General features: G+C 45.2%; 1 protein-coding gene across 1 annotated transcript in view; it reads left to right on the top strand.

Moving 5' to 3' along the window:
* The first annotated feature begins 2906 nt into the window (after positions 1-2906).
* GLI3 (GLI family zinc finger 3) overlaps positions 2907-13568 on the top strand; it is a 276407-nt gene continuing 265745 nt past the window's right edge. The window contains exon 1 of the mRNA XM_012496984.2: positions 2907-3145. The gene's annotated coding sequence lies outside the window, so the exon portion shown is untranslated. The remainder of the gene's footprint in view (positions 3146-13568) is intronic.

A 13568-nucleotide genomic window follows, 5' to 3' on the forward strand; every position in this document is an offset into this window, starting at 1 on the left:
GTCTCTTAGTGCTGTGTATCACTACAACAAAGGTTCTAGCACTGTGTTTCTGGGTGTCTTTGGGTTTTTACAGATGTCTCAGGAGCAACTGCAGAAAAGGGAAAGAGAGAAAGGCTTAGGGGGATTGGGCTCCGAGACCTCACTCCAACTTCAACCAGAATAACTCTTCTATATTTTGGGATTCTACATAAGATTTCATTTGGAAAGCGTTCTGGTGTTAACACAGAGAGAAAGTCACTGCATTATGACATTATTTAACCCACACTCAGGCAAAGTGGGTTTTTTACCCCTCCACTGTTTCTGCAAAATGTGTCTACTTATATATATGGGTTTATCATTAAAGCAGAGTTGGACACATAGGAGACACAGCATTATTCTTCCTCTTTTTTGTTTAGCTATTGTGACGGGCATGGGGGAAAGATTAGCTGCTTTTGCTTTGTTCTTGTCTTTTAAGAACTGAAAAATCAAGATCTTCATGATTCAAAATGTGCTAGAAGACTGTTTGAAGTAAGAGTCAAAATATCTAGTTTATTCTATTTGTTGATTTATTGGCTGTCTTTCTTTTTACTTATTTTTTGCCATTGGGTGAACAGAGTAGGCGATCAGGATGTACTATTTGTATTCATGTGATTGAGGCAGAAGCAGTACATGAATACTAAAAACAATTGTAACTGATGCTGGGAGTATATAAGGAAAGAGTGGCTTGCAATTATCTTCAATTGTAAAAGCATAATTCTTACACACTTGCATCCCTCTAAACTTTTCCATGTATTTCTCATTGCAAACCCTCAGCCATCCTGGGAGGTACGCGACCTGGCACTCCTAACACTATCCCCTAGATGGGCTCAGAGCCTATGGAGGCTCAGAGAATCCTCCCAGGCCTGAGGCCAGTTAGTGAGCGTGGAGACGGGGCTGCCACAGGGCTTCTGAGTCTCGTGCTCTCTGCGATGAGTCAGTGGTGTTTTGTTTTTTCCTGAGCCGTGAGGTCGAGGGAAATCTTAAACGGCTAACTAGGGCCTTTAGCCCCACCTTACCTCCACCACTTCCACCATAGAACCTTAAGTCTGTCTCTGCACTTGTCATGTCATTGTGACAAGGAAGGAGTCCCAAGAAACAAACAGTGAATACCACCCTCAATTTCGTTAAAAGATTCTTCAGTTAAGCATTTGAATCTCAAAACGCTCTTCAAATTCTAATAGCTCATCATTCATCCACCCACACCTTCCTTCAGTCAAGACACTTGGCGGCAACACCACACAAGCTACCTGGAGCTCCGGGGCACTTCTGGCTGGGTGGACCCGGCTTAACCAGAAAGAGGGGATGTTGGAATGTCACAGGGGCTTTCTTTTCTTTCTTTCTTTTTCTTCCTGTGTTTCCCGCCCCCGAGAACTCCTTTTTTAAGTTACAGGTCCAGGTTGGATATATTGAAAGGACGCAGATGAACAAGGACTGGCTGGTCGAGGAAGGAGGCCAAATAACTTTTACTAGCATGGGCCTCTGAAAATGAAGCAGGGACAGAGACACTTTGTAGCTCAAGGAAAAGCGGCACGTTAGAGTTCAGGCTCCAAGCCGGAGGGGTCTTTGTTTTTGTGTTTTTTTATAAAGTGGCCCATAGGGACAGCAGGCTGTGTAGTGGGAGCGCCTGACTCCTCAATTCGCGGATTTGGCCCCGAGGGCAGACGAGTCCGGTGGAGAGAAAAACCCTGAACTTCCAAAGGCATCATCCCGCGAGAGAGGGAGTTTCGGGGTTGGCTTGGGGAAAATGTAAAACAAGGAGATGGGGAGCCAAGGATACGGGGGCGGTGGTAATCAGAGAAGCCTTAGAAGAATAAAGGGGAGTCCAGCCCTTGAGCAAGAGTGAGAAAGAGAGGCTGGGTGGGAGAAGATGGGAGCAGACAGGACGCAGCACGGGTGCCAGGGCGCGCATTTGGGGGGTGTCCTGGCGGTGTGGAGAGGGAGGGCGCGGGTGACATCACGCCCGGGCCCCCTTCCCCTCGCCGGGTGGGTGGGGCTTCGGCGCGCCGGGCGGGCGCGGGGTCAAGGAGTGGGAAGAGGAGGAGCAGGCATGAATGTGTCTGTGTGAAGACCAGGGAGGGGCGGAGGAGGAGGAGGAGGCGGCGGCGGCGGCGGCAGAGGGCGGGGAGGGAGCGCGCGCGTGGCTCGCGGCGCCCGGGCTCCCCCCCAGCCCCCGACCCCGGCCCGCGACGCGCCGCCTCCCAGCCGCCGCCGCCCGCCTCGCAGCTGGGACCCACTCCGGGCTTGGGGACCCGGCGGGCGGGAGAAGCGCGGGCTCCCGGCGCGGCCTGGAAGGAGCGAGAAAGCAAAAGTAAGGCGAGCAGCACTCCAAGTTTTCCCAACTTCGCCCCCTGCGGCGGCAGGCGTCCTGCTGCTCAGCGCGTCCCCTCCAAGCCCGAGAGTGGCTGAAAGAAAAGGGACTGGGCGGGGGCGGGGGCGGGGGCGGAGGAAGAGGGAGTGCGAGGGAGCGAGGAGAGTCCGGCAACATCTGTTAAAACTTGGGGGAGGAGGAGCGCGGGGAGGAGGAGGAAGAGGAGGAGAGGAGGGAAGGAGGGAGCGCGCGGGAGGGGAGCGCAGAGCCGAGGGACAACTTTTCCACCCCGTGAGTAGTGCAGGCGGTGCCGGGTCGGGGCGGGGGGCTTCTCCACCCAGCACGGGGCTCCAGGCCCGGATGGGACCTTTTTCCAGAAAGTCGATTGGATGCCACGAGAGGCGTACGGCTGGGGGTTTCTTTCTTTCTCTTTCCCCTCCCTCCCGCGGTTGAACCAAATCAGAACTGTCACTCAGGGCCTGTGAGTCAGAAGGGATCGGATTACACGATCCCCGAAACTGATGCCGGAGCTGCACGAGCGGGAGGGAGCGGGCAGGGGCAGCGCCACCGGCGCGCTTGCACACTCGCACTCGCGCACACCCGCCGCTCCCACTCACCCGCGCCGCTCTCCCGCCTTCCCCGCGCGCCCCGCGGCCGCCCGCGCCGCACCATGTCCGCGGCGGGCGCACCCCGCGCCCAGCCCGGCCGCTCGCGGTAGCCCGAGCTGCCCGCGGCCGCGCGGAGCCCGGAGCCGCCAGCCTGCGCCCCGTCCGCGGGTCTATGGGAAGTTCGGGAACTTGACAGCCGCTGCCGCCGCAGGTACGTCCCGCTCTAAGTTCTTTGTTTCGCGGGCCCCGCAGCCTGCTCCTGCGGCCGCGCCCGCGCCTCCGGGGCCAGAGGTGGTCCCCAGCGTGGGGACGGGATGGAGTGAAAATGGCTGTCAAAAGGGGCCCAGATTTAGAGAGCCGCCCGTGAGGCGTCCGAGCAAGGCTTGCATTCGCTCCCTCCTCCTGGAAGCTCCTTTCCCAAGAGTCCGACCCGCCGACCGGCCGGAGACGGATTGGAGAATTTCACCTCCCGGAGGGGGGACGAAGTTTGCGGCAGTGGCGACAGCGCCCCTCGTCTCCGCCCCCACCCAAAGGGTTCAGAAGAACTCCGCGAGCCCCGCACGCGCCTGGCTCCTTCCTCTGCGCGGTGGCGCTCTACGGCTCGGGCTTCGGGCGCGCACGGCGCTTGGGATGGGCGGAAGGAGGCGGGCAGCGAGGTGGGTGCGCGCGGGGACCGCCGCCGCTGGGGCTTCTCCTGCCGGGGCTTCGCTTCGGAGGGCGGGGGTGTGGTGTGAGCGGATGGAGAGAGGCGCGCCTTCGTCGTCATAGAGGAAAAGTGAAAGTCGTACCATCTGTATATGATTTGGGATTCTCTTTTATTTCTTTTCCTTTCCAGGGGCAGCGCGCACAGACATACAATAAAGTAACCGTGGTCCATGCAATAATCATTTAAGGTGTCGCGTTTACCCAGAGCAGCAGGGAACAGTTACTTTCTTGAGTAGCAGCGCGAAAATGGGCGGGAGAAGGCAGAGAGGGTGTAAATATTGACCCCAAACTTGGAGAGTTTGTGAAGCGACTTTTAAGCAGATTGCCCGAAGCGGACGCTCCACTCCACACCCGGCCTTTTATCCTTTCCTGAACTTTGTGCTCCTGTCCCCGATTGCACCTCCTTCTGTAAGATGCCGTCCCCCGAGAGGCGCTGCATCCCAGGCTTCCCTTCCTGACCCCGCGTGGAAAGAGGATTAAGGAGGCTTCCTCCGCCGCTGGTCCTCCTGCCCCCAACTTCTCATCTCCCCAGTGCAGACTGCCGGGTAGACTCTGGCCTTGGGTACAGTGCTCATGGCCCTCTGCCAGTTTATATGTACATATATTTATGTAAAACATTTTCTCCTAGCTCTTTGCCAGCTGTTCCACATTTTCCAGCTGCCACTTCAGTTTGAAATGATGGACTGTCTGCTTCTCCAAGTCAAAGAACCCTTTAGTCAAAGGTATGGAGGGCCGGCCGCTGTGCAAATACACGGCAGTGCCATTAGCCGGGCTGGTATTATTAGTTCTAAAAAATACCTCCTGCTCCCCTTTCCTCTCCTCCCTCTTCTCCCCAATTAGGCTTTCCAGAGCACAGTATATACACTTCGCTGAAAATTCGAGTAATTAGGCCTTTCCCTCTTAAATGTGATTTTTGTACAGAATTTGGATGAGGCCGTTTTTTTAGATCCCTGAAATATGTGTCTGGTGGAAATAAATTAACTTTTAAAAATAAAAGAGTTTCAGCTTGAGCGCGTTGGACATAGCAGGTGGGGGGCCTGTACCCTGGCCGTCTGAAATGAGCTCTTTTCAGTCTGTTTAAGGCAGAAACCATTCATCCTCCCCATGCTACACTTTTTGTGTTGTTTGATGTCTTAGCATATTATAGACCGAAATCTACAAGAATTGACCTAAAGTATTAATTTTGAGTATTTATGTAATTGCTCGGTAATTTTGAATAGGTGCCTTATTGATTGATTCCTGTAATTATTTCATTTAGGTTTTAGATTAAAAATTAATAGTAGTCTGACAGTTTCTTAATTACATGTGTCAAGATTATTTTGAAGGAGGAAAATGCTATGTTTTAAAATAGTGAAATAGCCTCAAAATCTCTTCATTTTTCTAAGAAGAACAGTATTTCAGTTGAGGGGATATATTAAAGCTGCCGGGACTGGTTTTAACAATGTAAACTCTGTGAAGTATCTAAAGAATTTGTTTATGTTAGGAAATATTGGTCTTAACAACCTGGTACACAAACACTTTGGCCAGTTAAAGTATATTCAAACCTAAAACAAACATGAAATAACATTTAAATTAGTTGTAATAGCATGCTTATACAGAGTAGAGAGTTTATTTTATACTAAAAGCTATTTAATTAGAAACTCCCAGCCTAAGGGGAGATCCATTCAGGGTATGTAATTCTTAAAGTCAGCCTAGGGAAGCTTTGGTTTAAGATGCATGAATGAGTCCAATGTGAGAGGTGTCTAGTGAAATTTCACACAAGCAGAAACACTTTAAAGATATAGATTGTATTATTGTTAATAGGCTGGTAGGTCCAAATCAGATGCCTACCAATTCCCAGTGCCTTTAACATGCTTTTGTTCCTTGATTGAACCTTGATATAAACACATTTCTATTGTATATCTAATTTGCAAAGGACCATAGACAGAAATGAGAAAATTCAATACTGATGAAAAATGGCTCAGTTGAGTTATTTCATTACTTATTTAATGAAAGAATTGTTAATTTATCAATCTGATGTGCAAGCCTAAAAGTTGGACTTTCCTTTGTTTCTTGGCCAGTGAAGTTTCCTTAATTACCTGCATGCTGTAAGCGTTTCAGACTTCCTCTGTGCTTAGCCATTTAGAGGTCCTTCTTCCTATGTAAGGTATCCTGCTTACTGAGACCTCTTCTCCCCCTCCTTTTTTTGAGGATAGAGTTTGGGAGCTTATGAAAAGAAACAATTTAATGATCATTGTTGCATGCACTCACTTACATGGAGACAGTAATGTACTAAGAAAAACCAGTCTTGAAGGAAAAGTGAATCAATGAGTCATGAAATCCTCAAGAAAACTTTAGTAATGGAATGTTAATGCTTTTAGACTATAGTAGATTATCTTAAAAGTCAGACTTTTCTCCTTTATGCAATTGTTGTAAATCCCCAGCTAAAGAATTCTTTGAAGGAGGTTTTAGTTTTGCTGGCATTCATATTCTGAGGTCGGTCTGATTTGTTTTGGAAGATTCAGTAAATTTTCTGCCAACTTATATCATAAGAGGCAGTTAAAATGCTGAAATGACTTTATAGGACACACACACACACACACACACGTTTGTTAAACAAAAGGTTCCACTCTAATAATGACTTCAGGTTGTCTTTTCATTAAAGCCTAGGAGAAGATGCTGCCCTTCTCTTCACGTTGTCATTTTTCTAGATGAAAATTGATCTGTTTCTGGTTTCAAAGCAAATAAAGGGAGACAGAATAAACAACAACAGGGCAGGGGTACTGCTGCAAACTTTTTCAAGTACTTTCAGTGTATTTTTCATCTTTACTTTTATTTGATGGGCCTGTGAAATAGAGCTGTAGACTGGCGAGGACTTTAAATGAAATTTCACACTTTGATGATTTTTTTTAAACTTTGATATATTGACAGCAAAAGGAGCTGCAAAGCTTTTATATAACTTGAGCAGTAACGCCAAGCAGCAGTCAAACGTCTCTATGCATTTGTGTTTAACTGCAGAAGAAAAACATGTCCATGGGCAGTGGAGGTTCTTATCAACCCCCTAATCCCAGATCCCAGCAAACCTTGAGGGCATGCCTCAGATCTTGCTGAAATCACTGTAGACTCTCACAGTTTGCAGATTAAATATGCTATGTGTTCCTGGCTCCAGCAACAGTTTTATGAGCTCACTAAGCTTCCTGTTTTAAGATCCTTTTCTTAAGTTTTTAGGGGCTGCTAAAGGCAATGCTGTCTGGAGTAAGTGGTACTTGTTAATTTAGAGACACTTTAGATATTTCATTCCCTTTTTAAAAAATTCCCAAAATTATTATTTTTAAATCGAAAGGCCAGTCACTCCAGGGAGAGGGAGGAGAGCTGTTTGAAAGAAATTGAATGTTAAGTGTGTTTGGAAGTACATTTGATCGCGAATTTTACGTGGTGTCTCAATTGTTTTATGGCACTTTTCTTTTGCCTGGCCCCTGAAAATGAGAGACTTTTTCCACTTGTAATTCTAAATGCACTATATTTGAGTGCCAAATTTCTTCACTACTCATTACCTCTGTGAGTGTCTTTTGGTTTTTTTAAATGTGAAAGTGTTTTTTGTTCTGTGTGTATATATTTCAACCCGACAAAATGTCTCAGAAAATCTATGGCCTTCTAAAGAAGCTGAATGAAAAAGCCATTACATAGTTAATAAGGTGGCTTTGGAACATTTCAGCCCCCTCTTGAAAGGCAATATTGTGTTGAGCCCCACATCTGCATCTGTGGTATCTATAGTTGTATCCTCATATATGGCACTTTTGCATTTTGCATAGGAGTCATAATTAAAAAAGAAAATACTTACATCATTGTCCAACAACATGTCATATAATTCCCAAGAGAATGCTAGCCAATTTTGTGCTTAAAGGTTATTCAATGAATGAAATTGTGAAAGCCCATTTGTCAAAGTACTGCATGGTTTCTGTTAGTGTTCAAGCCCCAAATTCATTGTCTGCCTGGGCCCAGCCATTAGTCATCAGTGTATTAGTGCTGCCTTCAGGCCATGCTGCCCAGCACTTCTTCACACCATTATAGCTTTGAAAGTGTACTCTGTCGACTTGTAGAATTACTGCTCTGATTTCCGCTTGGCTGGGTTTGAGGTAAGTCCCCTCCCTACCTTCTAGCTGACTGTAATCCTTGCTTTCTTTTAAAGCTCCTTTCCAGAGATTTAGGGGAAAACTTTCTTAAGGGCCGTGTTGGCATCATACTGTGGTTTTGTTGTGGCATGCACTGTACATATAAATTGTACCTGCAGTAAATTGGATTGACTGCTGGCCTGAAACAGCTAGAGGGGCCTTTCTTTTCTTTTAAGAGGGGAGGGGGCTAGGCGGTGGGGGAGGGTGGCACAGGAGTACATTTTGACCACAAGCATTTGATTGTGTACTTCTATAATTCTTATGCCACAAAATTAAATTAATTAAGTAATGGGAGATAAGTGCACTTTTACTTAAATCTTTATTGGAGTAACTTCAGAAGGTAGTGTGACATTATATTGCTTATTTTCATGTGGAAATTTTTAGCTCTTGCTACTTTAACTTTTTTGAAGATTGCATGAAATGCCTAGGAAGGTTCCAGAGTGCTTTACATTACAAACTATTGATTTTTACAAAAAGAGACTGAAAACTCACCATTTAGATGAAAGATAAGTTTCAAATTGCAGTAATGAAGGACTGAGACAGTTAAGCCCTATTATTGATTTCATTTTGTGATATTTTTAAAAAGAATGATTCAGTCTGAAGAAAGTTAGCAGTGTGTAGAGAAATTTCATCCAGCAGCTTAAGAATGAAGGCTTAATGACTCTGATGTATGGAAACCTGGAATCCAGTGGCCAGATGTGTGGAGCAGGCCATGCCACTTCAGGACAGTGTCTGCTGTTTGAACTGTGGATACTACAATGAAATTCCATATCAGAGAGTTTCATTGAGAGGGTGTGTAGTTTGGTGTGGGTTACACTGGCAGTTTTGTACATGCAAGGCAGAAAAATAAGACAGCCAAAGAATTCTGTCTGTGAACAAGCAAAGTTTATAGGGTAAGTGGACCATGGGGTAATTTTTACTGGATAAGCCTTAATTATAAATGCTTAAATTCTGAAAGTATTGCTTTTAAATCTGCAATTAAGAATCAAGAATCAAAAGTTTAAAAGTTGGGAGGATAAAATATGGTAAGTAGTACTTCACAAAAAATGTTAAATACCTTTGGGATAGCTATAGATGATTTTAACATGCAACAGGTTATTGGTCTAGTATTTGTGATGGTTTAACAGTAAATTACTATTCATGGAACATACACTCTACTCCCTTATACTCCCTTAAGCCTTACTGTAAAGACACACATGATTCTAAGAAACCAAAGCTATACAAGTTCTATAAGAATAATTGAAGTTTTTTCTTCTGAAAATGTGTGAAAACCTTTAATTCCTATAAGCCTCAGTGAAGCGAGACAAGGGACACATCTGATCAGTCATGATATTGTTGTGATATATGTGGATTTAAGAGGAATACAGTTTTCATGAGCTTAGCTGATCTATAGACTGATAACTGACTTCCAGATCTCCTTTTCTGTCTGAGAAGTATTGCCTGTAACCAGCTAACCCCCGTAGAAAGGGGGGGTGCCAGTGTGCTCCATGTTATTGCTCATTCCTTAATGGCACCTGCTATGCATGCTGCTTCCTGCAGTGCCTAACCAAGGCACATGGGACTCATAGTTTTACAGAACTCAGAAATGGTAACAAGTATTAGATGGAGACCTCATACTCCCCTCAAATGTTTCTCATCAAGTACTTCTGGCAACAGAGAAAGAGTAGCTGATGATCTTTTCTTTTATATACAAGTAGCAGAAAAGTAAAACTGGCTCACAGAAATGTCATTTGTGATTTTAACTGCAATAGCAATGATTACTTTCATGTCAAATAAGCTTTTCAGTGGTTGAAGTTAAATATATGGATTTCTTAAAAGTTTAGATAGTGTTAATTTACTAAAACCAAATTCACTTAATCCATAGCCAGGCAATTATTTCCCCTTAGAGTAATTTAGGTCCCCTTGGAGTAATTCCATTTGGAGATGTCTGTCATGAATACTGCTTATCTGTGATTAGGAGCATCAGAAATGTAGGAAAGAAAGATTGAAGACACTAGGCAGTGGATTTGGGGAACCCTGAGCTACCAAATGGCAAAGTGGACAGATAGAAGCTTTCTTATTTGGAGTTAAGGCTCTAGGCTTTCCTGATTATGGAAAAATAATCATATATAAAGGTAAAATAATTATACATGAAAAAACGGTTAAAAATTAATGAAGATTTCATTAAGAACTTACGAAGTTGGGCTTTTTTTTTTTTCCTTGAAGAAAAAGAAAGGTAACACAGACAGGGAAGGGAGAGGAAATGAAGCCCTAGGAATCCTGGGAACTGCTAAAGTGTCACAAAGGTTATGCATATCTAATTGATTTTACCCTCAGAAGATATTTTGAACACAAGGAAACATCAACCACATTAAAAACCTATGAGAGGTTTTCTGTGGTGCATGAATACATGAAATCCACTGAAATGTTTAAAATTCCCTGCATTTTGCTCATTGAAACTCAGACTATTTCTCACTTCCAGAATTGATCAAAAAGCTCAAATCAACATTAGTTTGTATTTGTACTTCTTGATTTTGAAAAAAAAATTCTCTAAAGGATTTATTTATTTTTGAGAAATGGGTTATTAAATAGCTACAGAGAGGTACATATCTTTAATAGGAGTTTTACCTGGATGGTTAATCCAGGAGTAGCATCTTGAAGTAGCAGTTGATCTACTAGTAATACAAGTATGAGAGCAATGTCACTCTTTAGTGCTACAGGGTAGGTTGCCTCAAAAATCCTTATGACAAGCTGCTTTCTTCTGGATATTTAAAGCAAATCAAGATTATTCAGCTTATGAAAATACAGGCAGGTGTAAATAAATGTTATTTCTCTGGAGGAAAGCCTTCTTCCACTGGAGCAATAGTTCCCTAAACTACACGGAATAATTTCTCAGTTAAGGCTGAGCCATGGTGCTGTTAATAGCATTGCCTTGCCTGGGATGTCTTCTGTTTCTGATCTCTCATTGCCAGTAGCTGTTTTAACCTATCAGAAACAGATCGGGTTATCATTAAATAGGCTTTTAACTTAGTTGTTTTAAATCTTGAAATACACTAAGAAAAAAAAGCGAAGAGAGTGTTTGCCCAAGTTTAGGCAACTTAAACCAACTGGCTTAATAAATGAAGTCGTCTGCTGTTCAGGAAGGATGCACTATCATGATTGAAGGATGCTGTTCCACTTCACCCTACATTAGAAAGTTGTTTCATTCACTTCAAACATCATTTTAAACGTTGGCTTTGGCATGGGTGCTTTCTTTTTAAACATATAAGTGTTTAAACGATAAAGGAATCCTGCTCCCATGGGGGTTAGAGGTTTCACTGCAGAGACTTGCAAGGAGAAAAGCTAATTTTTTCTCTTGTTCCCACAATTGTGACTTTTATACTTTCCATTTACTACAGAAAGCCTCTGGTTGTTGAGGTTGAACATTGGGACTCCACTCAGGGCCTCCCTGAGCTCAAGACAATGAGGCGATGTGTCTGTGTCTTAGCCATTCACAGCACTTTGAATCTGTGTATGGCAGCTAATGAAGAAAAACACATTGGGGGCCAGATCCATAGAAGGTGAATTCGACGTTTTGTGAGCGAAGCACACACCCATTGGTTTTGTGAAGGCTTTTCAAGGGATCCCCAATGTTTTATTATAATGCGAACTCGGGGTGGTTGCATTGCAAAGTACCTGGAAGGTTGCAGCTCCCTGAATTCAGCCAGTTAAAAGAGCCCTCTGAACACAACCAGGGCCGGCACCTGCCAGTGTTTGCTGGAAATTTGGCTGGGCCAACTGTAGAGTTTGCAAATGCCCGTGAATATTCCGAGGAGCAGGGTGACCAGTCTGATACGCCTTGATACAGGCCGCTTCTCTGCGCTGGAGGGAGACTGCCAGGCGCTGTTGGCGCTGGAGCTCACCTCCCCACCCCCACGTCGCCCCCAGCCCTCGGCTTTTTTCCCTTTCCCGCGGCCTGGCTGGCGGAGATGCATTGTCTCCCAAAAGGCAGCTTCAGAAGTGCGGATCAAAGCCGGGCCTGGGAGCACCTCTTCTGCCCCCAGACACCCAGAGCCGTCTCTGAGCAATCCAGCATGTTCTGTTTGCTGGCGCGCTGACTGGGGCGCGCCGGGGCCGGGAGAACTCGGCGTGGACTTCCCCGCGCTGATGTAATGATGATGGATGCGGCGACGCGGCTGCAGACGGCGCTGCGCGGGCCCAGCGCGCCCGCTAATGAACCCACCGCGCCGCCGCTGCGGCCCGGGACCTTGGGCAGGGGACGCAGGCGCTGGCAAAAGTGGTGAAAGGCGTGAAAAACATCCCTTGCCACCGTCGGAGGAAACCAGAACCTGAAGGGAACTCGACAGGAAAGCGCAGAGAGAGAGCGAGCTTTCAAACAAAATTGGCCATACCGGTACAACCTGAGCAAAACAATTACCATAATCAATGGGGACTCGCCTTTGTAATGGTGAAAGTTTGTGTTTGGGGTTCCCCTGGTACCCCGCCCCTTGCAGGTCTAAGTGACGACTCTAAAGAGGACGACTTGAGGCGTCTGTGTGCAAGTGCTGTTTAATATGTAGGTCCCGGCAAGAATTCGCCAAGGTGGTAAAGGTTGCGGTTCTTTTGCTCGCTTGCTGTTCTCTTGCTTATTTTCAAATGCAGACGTGCACTACAGCATCGCCAGGTCAGTGGCTCCAGGAAGCTTTAAATGCCTTGTGTTGTAAGAGGTTGACGCAGGTTCAGATTTATAATTTAGAAAGAAAAGACCCACCTGCAGGCAGGTTGCAAATGGGAGACGGATTAGATTTAAAATAGGGTCTGGAATTAATTGTGCCCTGGGTTTAGGCCTCGGGGAAATTACAAAAGGTTCAGGGATAGTTGAGTGGGAAAAAGCCTTGACTGTTTGCTTTCAGGAAGGAATGTTTATCCCTCCTTTTACCTATGAAACTTCAAGCTTTCGGAAGGATATACCATTAGAGCAATTTTCCTTGGTTGCTTTTTTTTTTTTTTTTTTTTTTCTTCACTGAGCTGCTGGGACTCAAACATCAGCTACAAACATTTTTCCCCTTAAGCATGAAAAGTCAAGGGGCATGCCAGCACATCTTGCATGTAATGTTTCAGTGGTGAAAGGGATTGAAGGAGAACAGTGTGGAGTCCTAAGCAAGGAACCTATATCGGGGGAAAAAGTATCATTTCATTCACATCTGAAAAACAGTGGCATGTTTTCCTCAGGGAAAAGTCTTTGAAGTGAAGCAGAACTTAATGTTTTCCCTTGATGCTTAAGTTCTAAATAAATTATACTTCATTATTTTTAAAACTCCAGGTTTTAAAAGTGTCGTGGAGCTACTGTCCTAGTGGTGTTTTGAGATTCCATGAGGAATTTCTACTGACCACTTCTATCCCGAATGCTTGAATGGACCAGCTCAGGACTGACTTTCCAAGCTCCACTTACTATTCGCTGAAAATTCCATCACCACAACTCAAAGCGGCCACCTTTTGCCGCTCACTGACTCTTCACCCACAGTGTGATGAGGTGTGGGCGTCTAGAATGTTAAACCTTCTCCTTTATAACTGACAGGGACAAAGTTGTAAAATAAGCTGATATAATTTATAGGAATGTACAGGAAGCAGATGTCTGATTTGGCACATTGCCATCTTTATAGCCCAGTTCCAAGCATAAACCACACTTTTAAATAATTAGTTACTAACTAATGAGATCCAAAAATAAGTTGTCAAAATAGAAGAAGGGGGTAGATTGTTGAGTGACCAAGGGCCTATTTTTAAAAAATCCATTTCAGACGGGGGGTAGGAATTAGTATT

Source organism: Nomascus leucogenys, chromosome 17 (assembly GCF_006542625.1).
Source record: "Nomascus leucogenys isolate Asia chromosome 17, Asia_NLE_v1, whole genome shotgun sequence".
In the NCBI taxonomy this organism is placed as follows: domain Eukaryota; kingdom Metazoa; phylum Chordata; class Mammalia; order Primates; family Hylobatidae; genus Nomascus; species Nomascus leucogenys.